Here is a 21,316-nt window from a genome sequence, read left to right as displayed (position 1 = left end):
TGAATATTAAATTTCTTCTGCTCCCAAGTATTTAGTGTCTTTACTGTTAAAATATCAATATTGTGTTTTCCTAGACTGAGACTTTTAAATTCCAGGCATTTAGATTTAGAATTCAATACACAGCTTATTAAAGTGTGGGAAGCGTTAATGTAATTCTCTAATGCTCTTATAACTATGTCCCAAAGCCCGAGAGCACATATGCTATATGGGCCAATTAATATCCAAATTTCATAATGCATGTCAGCACCATAGGCAATTAGAATTTAAAAAAAAAAAGATTACCTTTCCGATGCTAAAATGACATTGGACATTTAACAAACATTCATGGAGGGCCTACTGAGAGTGGAAAGAGGGTGGGGAGGGGGGTGAGAATAGAGAAGAGAATGAAAGTAAGGGGAGGGGAAACAAGGAAATGACCAAAACACTGTACAGGTTGAGTACCCCTTATCTGAAATGCTTGGGACAAAATGTGTTTAGGATTTTGGATTTCTTCAGATTTCAGAATATTTGCATATACATGAGATATCTTGGGGATGGGACCCAAATATAAACACAAAATTTGTTTACATTTCATATTAGACCTATACACATAGCCTGAAAGTAATTTTGCACAATTTTTTTTTTTTTGAGACTGAGTCTCACTCTGTAGCCTAGGCTGGAGTGCAATGGAATAGTCTCGGCTCAGTGCAATCTCCACCTCCTGGGTTCAAGTGACTCTCATGCCTCAGCCTCCTGAGTAGCTGAGACTACAGGTGCGTGCCACCACACCCGGCTAATTTTTGTATTTTTAGTAGAGACGAGGTTTCACCATATTGGCTGGGCTGGTCTTGAACTGGCCTCAAGTGATCCACCTGCTTCAGCCTCCCGAAGTGCTGGGAGTACAGGCGTGAACCACTGCATCTGGCCAATTTTGTATAATATTTTTAGGAATTTTGTGCATAAAACAAAGTTTGTGTACACTGAACCATCAGAAAGTAAAGCTGTCACTATCTCAGCTACTGTGGACAGTCTGTGGTTGTTTGGGATCACCATTACTCCTGACTTTTAATTTACATGTTACTGATAAGCAACCATTTTCTTACACTTATTCACACATAACTACTTAACAGAAAAAAATGATTTACCATTATTACAGTTTAAAAAGAGTGTTTGGTGTAACTAAGCATCACAGGAGCATCATCAGAACACCTGTATCAGCTGTTAAACCAGCAGCAACAGGCCTGGTGTGGTGGCTTGTGGCTGTAATCCCAGCACTTTGGGAGGCTGAGGCAGATGGACCACTTGAGGTCAGGAGTTTGAGACTCGCCTGGTCAACATGGTAAAACCCCATCTCTACTAAAAATACAGAAGTTAGCTGGGCATGGTGGCATGCTCCTGTAATTCCAGCTATTCAGAAGGCTGAGGCAGGAGAATAGCTTGAACCTGGAAGGCAGAGGTTGGTTGCAGTGAGCCAAGATTGTGCCACTGCACTCCAGCCTGGTGACAGAGCAAGACCCTGTCTCAAACAAACAAAAAACAAAACAAAAAGCAACAACAGATAACAGTAGGCTTTCGATCTCCACATATGATGCTGTATTTTGATTTAAAGATTACTAAACATTATATTTTACTTTTTTAATGAGAAGAAACATCAGAAGTAGTTGAATGACAAGGAAGTGGGTCTTCTAGGGATGAGGAGTTATTCAGCTGGGTGATTTTTTATTTATTTTTTTATTTTTATTTTTTGAGACGGAGCCTTGCTCTGTCGCCCAGGCTGGAGTACAGTGGCGTGATCTCGGCTCACTGCAACCTCCACCTCCCGGGTTCAAGCGATTCTCCTGCCTCAGCCTCCCGAGTAGCTGGGATTACAGGCGCGTGCCACCATGCCCGGCTAATTTTTGTATTTTCAGTAGAGAAGCGGTTTCACCTTGTTGGCCAGGATGGTGTTGATCTCTTGACCTTGTGATTCACCGGTCTTGGTCTCCCAAAGTACTGGGATTACAGGCGTGAGCCACCACGCCTGGCCTCTGCTGGGTGGCTTTTTAAAATGTTTCCTCCGGAGTCATCTGCCTCATTAGCATTAGTTTTTGTCCTAGAAGTCTCTTTGATTTTACAGCTGGCGTGATTTCTTGCTTTGTTATGAGTGCACCCTGCTCTAGTCCTTCAACAAATAAGCCCATCGCACATTTTCACCATGTCATCTAGAGGCGTGAGCCACCGTGCACGGTCCTATGTCTTTAGTCACTGTGTTCCAAGCCTTGGAAACAGCACATACAGCATCCTTCATGCCAAACTCCTTTTAAAAACCTTCTACACTCACGCCTCTGTTCAGTGCTGCTAGTATGCTTTTCAAGAAAGTGTTCTTATAATCACTCTTCATTTGATATTTGGTCACATAGCTGAATTACTGAAGTCACATTTTTGGGGAAAGTATATGGCATAAATGATTTTTTTTAATGAGAATTTCAGCAGGAGAATGAGCAAGTCAGTGGTCAAGGAATAACAATATCTTGCAATAGTCATTCAGTTCAGCTTTTCTGCAGTGAGCACTAGCCAACCACTAGTCAAAATGTTTGTGATACTAGTCAGGAAAGACATCCCTGCTGATCCATGCCTTTTTGTTAGCATAATAATGGACTAGTAAGAAATTCATTTCTTGAAAACAGCCAGGGATGCAAGCTTTTGCCTATTACAGCAAGTTTACCCTTATGTGTGCTGGCTGCATTAGCACATCCCTGCACAGTTATTTTGTCCTTGGCATCCTTAACTCCCACAGGGGCTGTCTCATCAGCTGCAGTCAGTGTCTTTCTGGGGCGATAATACTAAAGCAGTGATGTTTCATCAGCATTATAGACTTGTTCTGACGTCAGATTTTAATCAGCCATCACCTTGGCAAACTCGTCAATGAATTTCTCTACTGGGGAGAATTGCTTGAATCTGGGAGGCAGAGGTTTCAGTGAGCTGAGATCTCACCACTGCACTCCAGCCTGGGTGACAAGAGCTAGACTCTGTCTCAAAAAAAAAAAAAAAAAAAAAAAAAAAATTATCTGCTGCCGCATGATCAGATGCTTTATTACGACTAAAATCTTTAACAATTTAATGCTGTGTTTTTTCTTACGTTTCTTCAATCAGACTGTTGAATATCACAGTTTCCTTCAGTTTTCAGTTCATCTTGAATAGATGTTTTCTTGTTTCATGACCAGTATACCATTAAGTGGCATGTGTTCACTGCAAAGCTGACAGATCCACTTTTTCAATACATGATCAAAATCTGCATTTTTAGCTTTATGCAATGTTTTCCCATTTTTCATTAACTTCAATTCATCACTTTCAGCATAGAACTTCAACAGTGTATCCTTCTGATTCTTCAGGTCATATATGATGGTCATTCCTACCCCATTCTCTTCCGTAAGATGTTTCACACACCCTGTCCAGATTCTCCAACAACTAAAATATCTGTGCTATAGATTAACATAAATGCTTCCTGTATTTCTTATCATTGTTACCCATGGGGTATTTCCAGGCCCTTTTGACATTTTAAATAATATTTTATACCATGGAGCAGAAAATAAGCAAACAAACAAAAAACACAGTGAGCAATGCACTTCACCCAATGTGGGGCATCGTGGGGAACCTGCCATGGGAGAGTCCAGCCTGCACATGTGCCATTTTATTATACAAGGTGGGTGTGCCCACACAGGGAAGTCTGCGTGTGCATGAAAAAAAAAATATCACAGCTGATGGGGGCTGCAGGGGGTCTTCTCTCCCCTGGGGACACTAAGTAAACTGTGTGCTGTATACCTGTGTCTTGACTGTGACCCATCACATAAGGTCAGGAATGGAATCTTCCACTTGTGCCATCAGGTCAGTGCTCAAAAACATTCAGATTTTGGAGCATCTCTGATTTTGGATTTTTTGATTAGGAATGCTCAACCTGTACCTGCATTCAAAAGGTGTTTAGAATCCCATAAGGGATGGAAGGATAAATGGAGTGTAAAGGAAGGTACCCTCAGTATGCTGACATTTGTATACTGACAATAGAAACAGGCAGCCTCCTGTTTTTAAATTGTAGAGTCACTTTTTATGAAACCTGGAATCCAGGGCTTTGCTGAACAGACTCAATTGAAGAGCTAAGATTAGTAGCTAAGTTTTTTATCCTAGAGCTTGTAATATTTCAAGCTCCCAATCAAAACACAGAAAAACTCCAAGTGAAAAAACAGGTTTCACTTGCTACTGCTGAGAGAGCTTTTGTAGCTCAAGAGTTCTTTGCACTTGTAAGGAAGCTTTACAACTCAAAAGGCTGACAATATTGATAATATAGGATCCAAGGTCAGTAGATGGAGTTTCATCCAACCTCCCTCACTTAGAAGACATACAGCCTTGAGCACATCCCCTTCACCTCTCTGAGCTTCAAAGGAGGCAATACACAAAAACTGTTTATACATACTATAAAGTTGGAAACAAAAGTCAGTTGGTGTTACCATTGTTTGCTTATATGATGACGATTGAGACCATTCACCAAAATCACACACTACACTAGGGATAGAAATGATCCAGAAGGAATAGAAAATTTACTTCCTAATTAGCCTGTGCCTCTTTAACTGAGCTCTAGTTTACAGTTCTACTCTGTCCTGTAACTGTCCAGCTTCACTTCCTGTCACACCTCTGACACTCAGCCACGCTGACCACTGCTGAAACATTACACATCCTTCAGCTCCTTTACGACTGTCTTAGCACCCTAAACCTGCACTTTGTTTACCTCCCTAGAATGACACCTTATTATATTATAAACTGTCCCCTCAATAGACTGAGAACTCCTTGATGACAGAGATCATGCATTATTTATCTTTGTACCGATGTCAGAGTAACTTGATAAACATGGATGTGGATTGTTGAATGAATGGATGGATGCTAGTACATAAGTCATAATTTCTGCCCACAAAGCAAGAATTGTAACATACTCCAAATATGTGCTTATGTGGATTTCCCCACAGCACTATCACTTGGATACTTTTTTTTTTAAACAGTGTCTCACTCTGTCACCCAGGCTACAGTGCAGTGGCACCATCATGGCTCACTGTAGCCTCAACCACCCGGGCTCAAGTGTTAATACAGTTTTATTTATTTTACTTTATTTTCACGACGGATTCTTGCTCTGTCACCCAGGCTGGAGTGCAGTGGCACAATGTCGGCTCACTGCAACCATCACCTCCTGGGTTCAAGCAATTCTCCTGCCTCAGCCTCGCAACTAGCTGGAATTACAGGCATGCACCACCATGCCCGGCTCATTTTTGTATTTTTAGTAGAGATGGGGTTTCAGCATGTCGGCCAAGCTGGTCTCAAACTCCTGACCTCGTGATCCACCTGCCTCTGCCTCCCAAAGTGCTGGGATTACAGGCGTGAGCCATCGTGCTCAGCCAATACATTTTTAAATATCAGAATTATTGAGATACTATTCACATTCCATAAAGTTTAGCCCTTTAAAATGTACAATTCAGTGGTTTTTAGAATATTCAAAGTTGTGCATCCATTCCCACTATCAAACTGCAGAACACTCTCATCAGCCTAAGAGAGTCCTATCCATTAGCAATCACTCCCCAGCCCCCCACCCCCAGCAACCACCAGTCTACTTTCTATCTCTATATTTCTAATTGATTTCTTGCTATACAATATACATAGCATTATATATGAGAATGCAACTCTTCTCTGCACAGAAAACAAATAAATGCTGAGGTAGCTTTGATTTAGCATCAAAATACAGAATCAATCTGCAACCAGCTCTATGACCTTGGACAAGTTGTTTAACTGGATTTAGTTTCTTCATAAGATAAGTCTAGAGGTGTGTAAGGACACCTTCAGGTTAAAAAACAAACAAGCAAAAACAAAAAAAAGCCTTGGTGACAATTCCAGTGCTCCACCCCAGACAACCTTTCCTGGGCTTCTGTGAGAAACGAATTTATACAAACAAGATTTCACACCACAGCTGCCGCGGCTACTGTCCTCCCCGCGCAGAGCTCTAGAGATGTTTTCTCCTTTTCTTTTCTTTTCTTTCTGGCCGTCTATTTATCTCTGGGCTGGCAAGGAGAGGGAGAACTGCAGCGCCCAGGAGCGTAGGCCGAGCGCGCCGGTGCCCGCAGGAAGCCTCGCCCAGCGCGGACCGCACCCTCCCGCGGCGCCCCTGGAGAGGCCGCCAGTCTCCGGGCCGCCAGCAGCGCGCGCCCCCGGCGTGGGAGGAGCGCGGCGAGCAGGGGCGGGGCCAGCGACTCCCGCAGCCAATCGGGGCGGCGGCGCGTCCTTGGGGGTCCGCGGCTCGCCGGGCGCGCACGGGGCGGGGCTCCGCTTGACCGTGGCGGTCGCCGGGCAGCAGAGCCCGGGCGCAGCGAGCGCAGCGCAGCGCAGGGAGCGCAGGCGGCGGCGGCTCCAGGTACCCGGGGCTCCACCGCTCGGCGCAGCGAAGTAGCCTCCGGCGGTGGCAACTACGGCGGCGGCGCCGGGGCGATGCTGTGGGTCTCGTTGGGCGCCGGTGTCCTGGCCTCTTCTTCAGGTACCCAGCCCCGCTCGCCCCTCGCCCCGGGGAACCGCAGCGCCCGGGAGGCAGCTTTGTGAGGCTGTGGGCTCCGCGGCCGGGGAGGTGGGCCGGGGAGCGGGTGGGTGGGGCCGGGCGGGGCTGTGCGGTCAGGGCCGCCTTCACTCGGAGGAAGAGGGTGGGGACCGAGGGAAGCGGGCGGGGGTGGGAGCGCTGTCTCCGGGCTGCAGCTGATGGCATCCCCGGGCTCCGTCCTCCTCCTGCCTCCATGTGGGTTGAAAGAGGTTTTGTTCCAGGAGAAAGTTTGATGCCCAGACTTGCGGAGCCAGACTCGGGGGTCCCTGAGGTCCGCGCCTTTAAAGAGGCAGCCCACCCTGCCGTGTGAGCCCGTGCCCTGCGTGTGGGCACGTGGGAACCCGTACTCGAGCAGCATTCCTGACACGGGACCTTCCTTGAGAAAATTCCTCTGTGGGAATCCCCCTTGGGTAGGGGGCTTTGTGGAGATGGCACCCAGAGCCCGCACAGTGTGGGTTTTGCTTGAAAACAGTGCAGCAGGTAGTCAATGGCCCCGTGTTATCTCCCGGTAGAATGGACTCGACCAAGATCTGTGCTCTAAGAGCTTCAAAAATTTAAATCTACCTTGCCGTCTAATTAAACATCCCCAAACACTACTGTGTCCAAGGTGCTAATAATTACTCTGTCGATTCTTTAATATTTTCTTATTGCCCTTGCTTTCAGTCGGCTTTTGCAGTTTTGGAAAGGGTGCTGTGGATCGTACCAAAGTGGGCAGAAGTTATGACTCACCTGTCAGGGCGATAGCCCAGTGCAAAAAAAAATACAGAACACATGCCTGTCCACTCGAAGATAGAAAGTTTCAGCCTTCAAAGCAAGATAGATTAAGTGGGGGTTATTTGCTTTACAAAACTTCCTCCAATGTAGAGAAGTGATACTTAGAGTTAAAATGGAATTTTACACAAGATTGTAGGAACATATCTGTCATAAAGCGGCTCAGGGTAGAGGTAGTGACATGTAGATATCGCATAGTCTTGCCATTAAACAAATCTCAAAAAATGCATGTTAAATTCTGCATCATTCTCACTGATCACACGTGGTTGTTCACATTTACATTTTAGCTTTCTTATCAAGACGTATTCCTACCATAAGACAACTTCATAATTCCCTCAAAACACCTTAGCCAAGGCCATTTTGTGGTCCGTATAATTTACCCCCTTGCTAAAAAAACATATCCATAAAAACATTTACATTTAAGGGAATTTCCCTAGTGGTGACACAGTAGTGTCTATACATTGAGCACGTTCTATTCACCAGACACATTACTAGGTGTGGACATATAGTAATACTTTAATTCTCGCAATCAGTCTAAGGAGGTATTATTATTAGTTTCCCTATTTTTGAATTTAAAGAGTTCAGGTAATTTTGCCAAGATTATTGGGCGTGTAAGTGACAGAGGCTGGATTTAAACCTGGATCTGTTTGGCTCCCTGCCCATGGTCTATGCTGTCTCCCAGTTCTTCTTGAGAGTTGCCCTTATTGTAATGCAGTGGCAACATATGCTGTCTCTACCGGCCTGGTGCATCAGACCCTTTACAGAGTGTTTTCTCCCTCTGGAAACCCCCACCGTGTGCACATGTACTGAAGGATAACACTGGCAGTCTCCAGACTCTCCCTATCCCATCCCCAGCATAAAAATCAGAGGAAATATCCAAACATGTAAACGCACCTCATTCTTTCAGATAAGTTGTCCCCAGAAGACAGGTAACCAAATGTTTCCCTTACTGGCACTTAAGGAGCAGTCTCTACCCTCTCAATCTTCCAAGTCTATTTTAGCTCTGCATATGGAAGTACACCCCATCGGTTGGCAACAACACATCCCCTGCAGCGTTCACACTGGCACGCTCGTTCTCTTGTACCAACTGTCAGAGAATTTCTGACCTGGGCCAGGCTACCTAAAAGGAAAGACTGAAATGAAGTCCCTGGGGAAAGTGGTATTAGTTCCAGGGAATCCCTGAATTCTCCATGCAGGGCCCTAGAAACAGAAAGCAGGCCTTCTGCAGAGTGGGAAATACCACGTATATGGTGCAGTCTATTTTCAACACTATTGAAATATGTGTTCACCATATAAAACTGTGCCTGTTGTCTTGGTGATGGGTGTAGCCACACGCCTATTCCTGATTTGATACTCACTTTTACGTTAAAGTAGTTGTTGCTTGGCTGAATGGTGTCAAAAACTGATGTCACAATTGTGACAGTATGTTTTGAAGCTGTGCCTAAAAAATTATTTCTATTATAATCTACATCCATTGTTTTATAATTTATCTTCCCTAGAGGTGTGTGTGTGTGTGTGTGTACGTGTGTGTGTTCTCTTCCTTGGTATGGTTTTTAACTGTCTCTGGTTCCAAAATAATTTGCAGTAGTAAGCTTTAAAAACAAGTTCGTTTTTGAGCTGTGACCATATGCTGCCTGGAAACGTATCCTTATAGTTGGCATTTTACTCATGTTACTCTTATGCTAAGAATCTCAAAGTCCCATATGCATGCTTTGAGATTTCAAATGGACCCTCCTGTCTAAGTATTTCACTCCATTCTTGGTAGCAGTAGTAAGGTTTGAGTTTGGAATACAGATCCAGCACGTCACTTCTAATATCTCTAAACTGCCAAAAATCAAAGCAGCACCAACTGAAGTTGGGAAAGAAGAACATGAGGCTTTCTTATCACACTCTTACATCAGAATGGAAGGTGTGCCCAAAACATTGTTAGAAATAAGAGTGAATAGACCTTTTGAAGTGACCAGTGATCTGCAAAACTATACCAAATTATTGAAATTGTAGTTTTTCTGACGTTGTGCATTTGCAATACCTTATTAACTTAAAACTGTCCAGAATCGACAAACTTCCACTCTGTATGCTATTCTCTTTCTAAAACTTCTTATTAACTAGCAATCCATCTTATTTCTATATTTCATCAAATTAAAAATGCCACCAGTTGTAAGACATAGCGTTATTTTTCTGCTATACACAAAAGAGAAAATATTGCCAATTTTATTATGACATTCCACTTTAAGGATATTCTTCCATAGTAATGCATGAATAGGTCACACTAGTCTCTCATTGCTTTCAAGTTTCCTTCCTCTCTTCCTTGGGTTTCGATACATTTTCCTGCCAGTGTTATTGGTAGCATTGCTTGGGGTGTGACGGGTCACTTGCGTGAATCTCGGTAACAAACTATAACATAGCGTCATTAACTTTTGTGTTTCTTTATTCAGCCTGGTAAAGCATTTGGATCTTGCTTTGTAAAATGATATGGAAATGCCAAACAAAGACAAATGTTTCCTTTAGTAATAGAACGTTTATGTCACACTGCTGTTTTGGTGCCTTCATGCATACACAGTAATGCCTCCTTGCAGTGCCAAATGATAGTGTAATCTTTTTGAAAACCGTTTCAGTGGCAATTAAATAGAACACGTGCAGTGCCAACAATGCCCATAACTCAGTAGAAGTGAAAACAAAATGAATAGCTGTGACCAAGTTTATGCATGTGCAGGGACATGACAGTTGTGCTGTGAGTACTGCCAAGTTGTAATTTTAATATACCATAAATGTTAAGACATACCTTGATTTCAGGGATGTTAAAATGTGAGAAAGTAATCTTATCAGTGAAATATGCTAATCTGTGTTCGCTTAGTTTCATGATCCCTAACCTGATTACATATTTTATGTATTCATTCATTCATACAGTTATTCATGGTGTTAGACTTCAAACTGCAGGAGGGCGAGGACTTTTTCTGTCTTTTGTTCTCTACTATATACCAATTGCTTAGGACAGTCTGTTATACATAGTAAACCTGCTCAATAAAATAGATAGTAGAACGAGTGAGTATAAAATAGATAGTAGAATGAGTGAGTAAATATCCTCCATGGGAGCCGTGGAGACACATTGAGAAGCTCACTACCCTCCTGTTGGTTAGAATACGTATTCTTAAAATTACGACACTGACAGGAATGCCAAACGTGAAAAAGGGGAGCAGGCCAGCATGCAGTCCTTGATTTCATTTGCAGGGTCCTATACCAAATATGCCATTACAAAGCTAGTTTAGGATAGAAGAAATTCCATTATATCTTTTATTCATCTTTATCACTGAAGGATTATATAACAACTTACATCTTGGTTCTGTTGTATGGTCTAAAATCATTAATTTCTTGAACTCTGTACTTAGTCCAATTTTACATACTTGTCCTATTGTACATTTAACATCTACCAGAATTAATGGGGAAATGTCTGTAGGCCTCTCTGAAGCAGAAACTCAATACTCGTGACCTTGCTTGGAAATACATCCCCAAGAATATATATATATATACCTACCTAGGTACTTTGCCCTAGAGTCCATTTTCTAACCCCCAAAATGGCCATCTTTACATTTTGACATGTTACGAAGAAAAAGAGAAAGAAACCTTGCTGGGCAACACAGATCTCCATCTGCCAGTGCCTCTGCTTCCTCACGGCTGCCGCCTGCTCAAGCAGAGCGCACATTTAGACCAAGGACAGGATGCTGGATGAAGATGCCAGCAGAAGGAATGGCACAGAAACTAGCTTAGCACCCTCTCTGAAGCAGTCCCAGGATCTAAAGCCAGTCAGTATCTCCCAGATAACCCCGCACTCAGTGTAGGAGCTAGACTTGCAAAGACACACCCAGCTTCCGGTCCCCTGAAATGTAGGACCTTTGAACACGTATCTTACATACTGAGGCCACTAGTGGGTTCCAGCCTGCTAGCTCAGGGGAAGATAATGTGGGCAGAGTGTCCTTATTGCCTGTCCCCAAGTACGGTGAAGCAATGTGGCGTGGTGGTGGGTGCTGTGAAGCGACATGGTAGATAGCCAGAGCTTGCCCTTTCATATAGTAGAAAATAATGATTAATTGAATCTTTTTGGTTATTCACTAAAGGAACTTACATATAATTGCTTTTATTAAGTATTGTTAACATGGACCAGACAAGGTAATGTAAACAACAAAATGCTTAAAACTTGTTTACTGAGCATAGAGGGTGGGATGAAAGAAAACCCAAATAATCTTAGCTGCCAATTCTATCATCATGTGGGGTGTTTTAATAGTACCCAGGATTTGTTTTAACCAGGTATGGTAAAGCGTGCAGACACAGAAATGACTGTCATGAAGGAATTTTATTATACTCAGAGTCCCCTAGAAACCAGAGGTACAGCATGGCACGCCACGCAGGGGGCACACAGGGAAGCAGCAGGTTCAGGCAGGAGGCAGGGGGAACAAGAAGAAATGTGGGCTAGAGCCTTACTGTGGTTTCCACGGGAAGGAATGAGCAAAGCAGGGTAAGCAGGTTCAGGATTGGTTAGTTTGCATCATTTTAGCAGGCTCTGAGGTACAGGGCTGTCTCTAGTTGTCTGGTACGTGGCCCTGGGGTGATGAAGGAAGGAGAATAGTGCTCCAGAGTATGAGTCTGATAATGGAGCTGGTGGGGTGTGGGCTCTGATTTTGTTGGTTTGCATATGGAGAGGTGCTTGCAGGTGAGTCCCTTACTGTGTGCAGGCATTGGCTAACCCTGGGAGGGGCAGTCCCTCCAGACCAGCCAGGCCCCAAGGGGTCAGAACATCAGAATACTGAGAATAAAATTCATGGTGGATGTATGGGGATTTTTGGAAAACTGTCAGCTAATGAATTAAGCCTGTGTACACGGGGTATTCAGCCAAATGTGCAGTAATGCCTGCTTCGGGCTCTGACACATGATATTCAGTAAACATTAATTAAATCTGAGTTGTGGTGCCAGATGGTCCAACCATGCTAACACTCAGTTCTTGAGATATTGTAGTCAGGTATGCAGTGTTTATCTTGAGAGAAAGAAAAAAGTGAGAAACCTATGCTACATAAAGGATCCCCAGATGAAGGATGAACCCCACTTGGGACAAAAAAGAGGCAAAACACTTGACTCTTAAAATATTAGTGAACTCTGGCCAGGCGCGGTGGCTCACGTCTGTAATCCCAGCACTTTGGGAGGCTGAGGTGGGTGGATCACTAGATCAGGAGATGGAGACCATCCTGACTAACATGGTGAAACCCCATCTCTACAAAAAATACAAAAAAATTAGCCAGGCTTGGTGGCAGGTGCCTGTAGTCCCAGCTACTCCGGAGGCTGAGGCAGGAGAATGGCATGAACCCAGGAGGCGGAGCTTGCAGTGAGCCGAGATTGTGCCACTGCATTCCAGCCTGAGAGACAGAGCGAGACTCCATCTCAAAAAAAAAACGTATTAGTGAACTCTTAAGCAAATACATTTTTAGCTATAAGGTCTTCAAATCTACAAGATAATTACATGTCAAGGGTAATTCCTTATCCACTGTGGATTTGGAATACCAACAAAAATAAGGAAACATGAAGGCTGCATGCATCTTTTTAAAAGGGTATTTCTCAGAGTAAAATTGGAGTTGCAAAGTGAGTTATGTATTGCAAATTTTGTGCTCAGGAGTAGGCTTCTAAATGGAAGTTACTCAAAATAGCATGAAACATACTTTTCTTCTTGACTACATGTCAGTATTAATCAAATGATCTGATGATATATACACACATATGAAGTAATGATACTGGAGAGTTATATGAAGGTAATTAACAAAATATGTATTAGTGGCAAGTTTAGTCACAGAACGTTTAAAATGTACGTGTATTAACTCTGATAGACATGGGTTTAGACTCAGGCACTGCTTATCATGATGAATAGCAGGAGTGCATGAAGGTGGGAGTGTTAGGGCTCACTGCTAAGTAAATTGAATGACCTATTGCTATGGTCAGCCTCATGACTTTTCTTTATGTGGTTAATGATTATAGCACCTTTAAAGTCCTGTGACTTAGAATCTTGACCATGAACGTTAAGAAATATTAATGAAAACATAAGCAAGAGATCTAATAATCTAAGAAGAGTAATTCCTTCACAGTAGAAACTCTGAGATTGCCCTCTGCTTACAGCTGCTTTCACCTTGTAGCTTTGCACACATCTCCTTTGCATTGTGTAGGAGCTTATCCACGTTGATGGAAATTGTATTAATGTATTGCTGGAGCACAGCTGCTCTCCCATTGTGTTTCCAAACTGACATCATAACTCTTTAATTAAAGTGGCAGTGTTAGCCTCAACTGGCCGGCAAAACATTTCTGCCTGGCTAATGGTGTTGAGCTGGATTTGAGGTTGGTCAGGACAATCATTGGCTTTATCCATTCCAGTGAAGCATGTCTCTTAAGACACATTTTTCAATCCAGGCTTTCATGTCTTTTAACCTCTAATTCCATACACAAATAAGGCCCATATACATGTGGAGTATTTAGTCAAATAAGATAATATGCAGAAATACTCTCAGGCCCTTGCTTTCCTGGAGCCTTTTATTTATTTTGATACTTATAAGTGAAAACGAGTAATGGTGAGGGTGGTGGGTGGAGGGGGCGGGTGAACAGCCTTCCTGGAGCTGTTCTAAGTTTGTGCATTCTGTCTTAGCTTTAACCTTCATGAATTGGAATTGCACTTATTTGGGGATGGGGTGGGAAGAGGCATACCCTCCTTATCTTTTTAGCCCTAGAGCCTGGCCTTGTGCCTGCAAGTGGTAGGAGCTTAATGCATATTGCTTGAATTTAAAAACATTGGTTGATTGGTTGACACAGAAATTCCCAACCTTCTTTGGCTTAAGGATTCCTATAAATTATGAATAAAAGTCCTTACAAAATACTCTATAATCTGATAGTTAAATGATCTAGAAGGAAGAATCAGGAACATAAAAGCTGCTTTTATAATTAATAGAAGCCATGAAGTTAAACTGGCCTTAACAAATTAAAATATCGATTACAAATGACTATTACTAAAATTCTATGATATTGGACTGAAAACTAGACAGATTAAAAATAAATAGAAGTTCCATATTTTGATTATTTAGATTATTTAGTGAACTTAATTTAAAACATACAAATGAACAATAGACCTTTGAAGAAAGGATCAATTATTTAATGAAGTTTGCAAGACCAATAAAATAGCAGTTCTAAGAAGTAAAAACAGTGAGAGAAAGAATAATATACTTTTTGTCATAACCAAATAGTCTAATAAATTTCAGATAGGCCTTAGTGTTAAATGTTGGTGTGAGGGGGTGGGGAGGTGGGGAAAGAAAGAAAACAAAGTAATGTATTTATCCCTGATGTGAAAGCAATTAATATTTTTTTCTGAATATTTATGACATCTTACAAAAGACAGATGCATTGGAATGAAGAAAACTGAAAAGCATGTAAATAATGAAGTATAATAAGACAATTCTAAAAGGCAAAGTGACAAAAATGATAAAAACATGGCTGATGAAAACTATGGAAGATACATAAGGAATTGAAATGAGTATGGGATATATGGCATGAGTTCTCAGAATCTGGTTCATGGTGGTTGAGGGAGGTGAGCAGACATTTGGGACCTGGAAATACACATGAAAGGTCCAGAGCACAAAACATACACATTTATTGCCACCTCTTTAAGATGTAGCTTGTGCTTTGACAAAAATCAGATGTGATTTGGAAAGTTGAACTTCTGTGTCCGCTGACTTTTTTTTCCCCCATATGTTGAACTAGTAAAACAAAAAAAAAAACAATAGCAATCCTTGAACCACCACTAAAGAAGGTAAATTGTAGGGACTTTATTTAGAACCCACTGAGAGAGAATTAAATATCAGAATTTTCTTATTTTACATTGATGCCTTTCCAGATAGTAGAAACAAATTCAACAAAAGTCTTTAGTCCGGACATTGAGAGACACTGGTAGCACATTAGACAGTGTCTCTACCTTAGTTGTATCTCTTGAAAACATATTTATCCAAAACAGTATTAAGGTTTTGAAATTCGATCCCAATCCCCAAGAAATGTTCACTTCAGCATTGTTTTTCTTCTGTGAGAGCGGGAGGTTAAAACTCTATGAATAGGGCATGGAAATGAAGAATGACTTTTCTGTCCATCAAAAGTATTAAAATAGGGGCTGGGCGTGGTGGCTCACGCCTGTAATCCTAGCACTTTGGAAGGCTGAGGTGGGTGGATCAGCTGAGGTCAGGAGTTTGAGACCAGCCTGGCCAACATGGTGAAACCTCGTCTCTGCTAAAAAAAAAAAAGTACAAAAACCACCCAGGCATGGAGGCGTGCGCCTGTAGTCCCAGCTACATGGGAGGCTGAGGCAAGAGAACTGCTTGCACCCAGGAGGCAGAGGTTGCAGGAGCCAAGATCTTGCCATTGCACTCCAACCTGGGTGACAGAGCGAGACTCCGTCTCAAAAAAGAAAGTATCAAAATAGGGGCCAAGAAGTCCCTGGAGTCAGAGCTGTATTATATTGGATATGATTTTAGAATGGAAAGATCTTCAGCTCCTACTCATCTGGACTTGCGTTCCCTCATCCACAGAATGAAGAGAGAATCAATGACTGTTAAAGCCTGTATGGTTGGTATCACCCCTGGGGGTTTACCTTCTCACCTTATATCATTTAATGCCCACAGTAGCCCGCCATGTGGTACACCCCATTATTGTCTTTATTTCACAGATTAGTAAACTGAAGAACAGAGAGGTGAGGTATTTTTCCCACAGTCACCCTAATAGCCAGTGAAGAAACTAGGAGAACCCAGAGTATCTTCAGAATTATGTATTTAAGCACTTGATATGTGCTTACAAACCCATTTTTGAGTTAAACTCTTCCATTCAGTGAAAGAGAAGTTAATGATAAGCTGTTATGAAAGCAGGCTTCTATGTTGTTTTTGTAGCTGGATGTTTCTGTGTGCTTATGTAGGCATACGTTATATGCCCATGGCGTGTGCTTCACATCCCTCCACCTTTGCTTCCTTGTCTGTAAAATAGGTCTGTTTATTTCTACTGGACAGGTTTGTTCTGAGTTTGCAAGATAATCTGTATAAGGCATCTAGTGCATTAAAGGTACAGTTGTTATTGTTGCTTTCGTTGCTTTGGGAAATTAATGTAACGGTTTAGTGAAAGTCACAGGCGTTTTTATCTCTCAGATTTAGCCCAGCCATGTCCATTGCTATGGTACCAACCCCACACTAGCTGCTCAACATCACACATTCACAGGAGCTTCCTTACTGGCCGTCATAAGTCCAGTCTACAACCCTGTCTTCTCCACCAGGACCTTTGTTTTCTTCCTTCCATGAGGTGACTAGATGAGTGGGAAGCAGAAGTGGAAAAGGAAACACTTCAAAAGGAAGGAGGCAGAGCACAGAGCAGCCTTATTCTCTGCAGAAAGTTGCACCCACTCAGCAGAACAGCGGAATTAAATCCACCAAAAGTAGAACACGAGGAAAGTTTCCACTCAACACTCTGGTGCCAAGATTGGGGAACTATCATCTTTATTTGCTATCCTTTGAATCTTGGAGGTATTATCTTATCAAATAAGAAGAAAACCACAGGCAACCTCTAGTTTACTATTCAGGCACTGACAAAATAAATTGTATGTAATTACAGGCTCCATAGGATCTTAAGTAGTTAGCAGATCTTAAACATTCTTGCAAATATACTGTAGGCAGTGAAGCCTACATTGTACCCTCCTGATCTTTCCTTACGAGATCCTGGGGCAGCCACTAGGAGCTTTTAGAAATAAATTATCAAATTGCTCTTTTATTCTCAGAGGTCCAACACGACAGGTGTGTGACACCTGATTCATACATTTTAAAATATATTAAACGCATTTTTTAGTATGAATACTTTTTTAAAATATATTTTTACTATTCAAGCAGTATGTGTTCAATGTAGAAAAATGTAAAGATTTAGGTAAGCAAATAGAAGAAAATGGAAATGATCCACAATCCTACTTCCTAAATATAATCACTATTTGTATTTTATTTCTTCCCAAATGTCTTTTTTCACCTATAATATTGTTTACAAAAGCCGAATTATTTAATATACAGTTTTATAAGCTGCTTTCTTCACATAGAACAACTTATCCCAACTATCTTTCCATAATAGTAAATCATTACACAGATTTTTACATAGATTGAAGGCATCAGACCTTGGTTCTTGTGTTTTGAGACACTGGAAAATCCCCTTCTCAGTCCCTAGAATAAGGACTTTTTCCATCTCTACGTAAGGCATACTCCTTGCCTCATGGAGTTTTCAAATTGCTGAAGCTTGGTTCTCCCTGCCCAGTGGGACTTATCTGGACTCTTACATTTGCCCGGTACTCTTCTCATCTTGAGCTTCCCACTGTTTTCATCATCTGAAAGGGGTCTCCGAGTTATCCTGGTGGTTCTGACGTGGAAGTGCAAATGGCCTATTTTGCGTTGCATCTTCTGATAGATGAATGTCAGGAGACAAACAACCCTGCCAACTGGCTTCTTACAACCAAACCTATCTGCCAATAAAAAACTGCCCTTCAAAATGCTGATACCCTCCTCATCCTATAATTGCCGTTTCTACAGCTGGCTCTCAATGATCATTTCTCCTGGGAGCCAAGATGCCAAATGTCATTGAAACTCACAGATAATAAACAAACTTCGTGATAGTTCCAATCTCCTCCCCATCAATCTTTTAACTGGAGCTGCTCACAAATGAACTGGTTCAAGTTTTTTCCTTCTTTTATTTCCCCCGATCAGGCCCTGATTCAGAGCCTAATGAGCAATGAGGTAGCCAAAATTTGGTTACCAGAGGAACGGGCAGACCAGCATGTCTTGAGTATGTCAGTCTGAAACCACCACCATGACTGAACTGTGTGTGATGAGTATAAAGCAGGTGTTGTATACCAATGGAATCAGACACTATTCCTCTTGGTTCTATATCCAGATATTTTACCCAAAACACGTATCTTGCATTTTGCTACTGAGGTTCTCCAAAAGCCGATCAAAGCTCTTCAAACATGTTCCAACTAATTGATGTTCTTTTTGTTTTTATACTACCTTTACCTGTTCTTTCCTTAGTCTGCTTCCCTCTTATCCCCAACTTCCTGAAAAAAAAAAAAATAAAAAAATAAAAGCAAAAGATATATACATATGTGTAATGTGTGTATTATATATAATTATATATTACAATGTGTATATAATATATGTATACACATTTAAAAACCAAAGTCATCATTCTCTAGCCTCAAATGTTTTCATTCTGTTACCTTCCCCACTGTGGAGCATGGAGCCTTGAACCCATTAGTTGTCACCTATATCTGTGGCAGTCCAGTCTCCTTTCCACCCCGGCCAGCGAGGAGCTGCCACATCACCTCTTTAGACCTCTCTCCACCTGTTTCTTCCTCCCCCAACATAAAGTCTTAGTTGCCAGATCCAATCTTCTTTCAGTGCTTCAATTTCTGTTCTCCACCTTTCTTTACTTTTTTACCGTGCCTTTTTTATTTCCCTGACATTTTTGTCCTCTCAGTGAGCCCGTAGGATGTATCTGAAAGAACAAACCTTAAAATCATGGTATTTTCTGTGGCCATCACACTGTTCAAGTTTCCTAAAATAGCACTGTGTTTTTCCTTAAAGGAAGTCATTCTGTGCTTTTCAAGGCCCTCATGCAGCTAATTGGGTTGTAACTATAAGAAAGGGTTACTGCCCTCTGGTTACATCATAGATACATCATAGAAGGGCCATTTTGATTTAGGCATTGCAAAGCACTCATTGCTGACCATGTTCTGTCTGTCTTTGCTTTATAAGTGGTTTATTCCTCAGAGGTAGTGGTGATTCGGGCCCTGGGGGACCGCTCCAGCCTATTTGAATAAGCTATCAATAACATTAAAAGCCTTAGCAGACACTGATGCTTGCCAGCACTTACGGGCTAGTGCAAATTGGATGAGTGCCTTGTTGGTGTTTTCAGTTCCTCATCAGTGTTTGTTAAACAGTTGAAGTATTTGTCAGAAATGTCAGTTGGACACAAATGCATTATAATATGCACTTTTAATTGTATTTTTTTTTTTTTACTAAAACTGTGAAACTTGATTTCTTGTTGGATTATGTCCTTAGCACTGGGAAGGAACACTGGAAGTGTTGAAAAGAAATTATATGTGAATTACCCTCATTTAGTAGAAGACAGTCAAAGCTGGCACAGCCTCCTGAGCTTTCAGCCAGGGTTGAGTGCTGAAGACTGTTGATTAGCAGGCAGACAGAGCAGGAGCCCAGAATCTGTGCCCTCCTTCTGTCTTCCACCCAGTGAAGGGTCCCGGGCCCACTGACCCAGCAAAGGAGCGACGCCAGCTGGACCCTGGACTAGAAAACAAGAAACACAATTCAAAGCCAATAAGAGCTTGGGGAAAATGGCCACAGTACCATTGATTTTATCTGGGTCTGGTTTAGATTTAGGACATCAGTGATTTTTCCCTTGAAATCTTTGTAAAAAATAGGCAAAAAAGTGTGTGCTTTTTTCTTTTCTTTTCTCTGCTTTCCCTTCCTCCCTCCCATCCTTCTTTTCTTTCTTCTGAAGACAGTCTATATCTTTCATCAGATTCTCAAAGGAATCCATGAATAAAAAGTGTTTAAGAACCGCGATTCTAGATTTTCTCCTCTTTGAGATCGCCTCTTTGCTGACTGTGATTCAGTTTGCTCCTGGAAAGATGGAAATTTCAGGCAGTGTCCCCAGCTCCAAAGTTTAGATACCATGAGAGAGAAAACATTTTAAACCCAAACTTTTTCATGTCCTTAGAACCAAGTGAATCTTAGAAACCATAAAATTAGAGGGAGGCTGCTATGGTGAGGCCAAACAGCATGGACAGTGATTCTGCCCACTCCCAGCATGGTCTGAAGGCTGTTGGATGACACCAGATTGCCTAACAAATGGTTGAATTGGGCTGCCATCTAACTTTTGTGAACAGATCTTTATTATTTTGTCTCCAGTGGGCAAATATTCCAACAACTTTGGCTATAATTCTCAACAGCCATAGGTCCAAATACACCTTATTTATTCTGAAATTCTAAAATACACCTGACAAACACAGTCATTCAAAAAATACATGTTCTTTCAGATCGTAAGTGCAGTGAGAATTGATTACATTTATTTTGTTTTTCACTGAGAATATAAGTTCCTCAAGAGCATTGATACTGGTCTGTGGAAAGAATGTATGCTTGAATGACATAGAGTATCTCCTTTGTGAAAATGACTGCTCTGAAATAATGTAAATCAAAAGGAAATCAAGTGATAAGTCCTGTTCCATATTGCAGTTAGGTTTTGAGAGCTCAGGGACTGTCCTTTATTGCATCACATGCTGTCTGTGATGAATTGACCCAATATACATATGGGGAAAAGAAATGTATACAATTTTTACTTTTGAAAGTTTTATATTGGTCTTAATACAGTATTAGAGTGAAAGCTCAACCTAAGTTGGGAAGGGAGAGTCTAAGTGAGTTTATTTTACACTATCTATTTTGTTGGCTAAATTTCCTTCTGCCAACCTTTGGACCTGTCAGTTCTGCTCATGAGTTTTATCTGTGAACTTGAGTAAAGTTTCTGAATTTTTGTAGGTGGATTTACTTATTTTTAAAACTTTGCAAGGTGGTCTCTATTTTACTTGAACACACGTTAAATAAGCGGGTATGCTTCACTGAAAGGAAAGTCTTCATTGAGGATTAACCACCAATGCCAAAGGAAGTGATGAATGACTGATGTTAATTTAATTATCCTGCAGATGATCCTGAACCATTACTGCTTAAATACCAAATAGATCCTTCTGTTTACAAATAGAGCGCTTTCTTTGGCATTAGCAATAGCTTAGTGTATTGTTTGTAGGGTTTGTGCTTCCTTTTCTTGACAACAACAACAAAAAAGACATAACCGCATCTTTTTTAGTCTGCCATG

At 41.7% G+C, this 21,316-nt stretch overlaps 1 long non-coding RNA gene and 1 pseudogene across 8 annotated transcripts in view; one reads left to right on the top strand and one right to left on the bottom strand.

Annotated features, from left to right (window-relative positions):
* LOC105485992 (uncharacterized) overlaps positions 1–6,162 on the bottom strand; it is a 539,662-nt gene extending 533,500 nt beyond the window's left edge. For 3 of the 8 annotated variants that reach the window (XR_011615073.1, XR_011615076.1, XR_011615077.1), the window contains exon 1: positions 5,958–6,152. This is a non-coding gene — a long non-coding RNA (uncharacterized lncRNA). Of the gene's footprint in view, positions 1–5,957 lie in introns of all 8 variants that reach the window. The other 5 variants (XR_011615075.1, XR_011615074.1, XR_011615079.1 and 2 more) reach the window with 3 other exon arrangements.
* Positions 6,163–6,308: 146 nt separating this feature from the next.
* The window catches only part of LOC105485990 (elongation factor 1-delta-like), a 114,290-nt pseudogene continuing 99,282 nt past the window's right edge, over positions 6,309–21,316 (top strand).

This window comes from Macaca nemestrina, chromosome 16 (assembly GCF_043159975.1).
Source record: "Macaca nemestrina isolate mMacNem1 chromosome 16, mMacNem.hap1, whole genome shotgun sequence".
Lineage (NCBI taxonomy): Eukaryota > Metazoa > Chordata > Mammalia > Primates > Cercopithecidae > Macaca > Macaca nemestrina.
The sequence above is the reverse complement of the archived record's forward strand: the minus strand, read 5'-3'. Positions and strand labels throughout refer to the sequence as shown.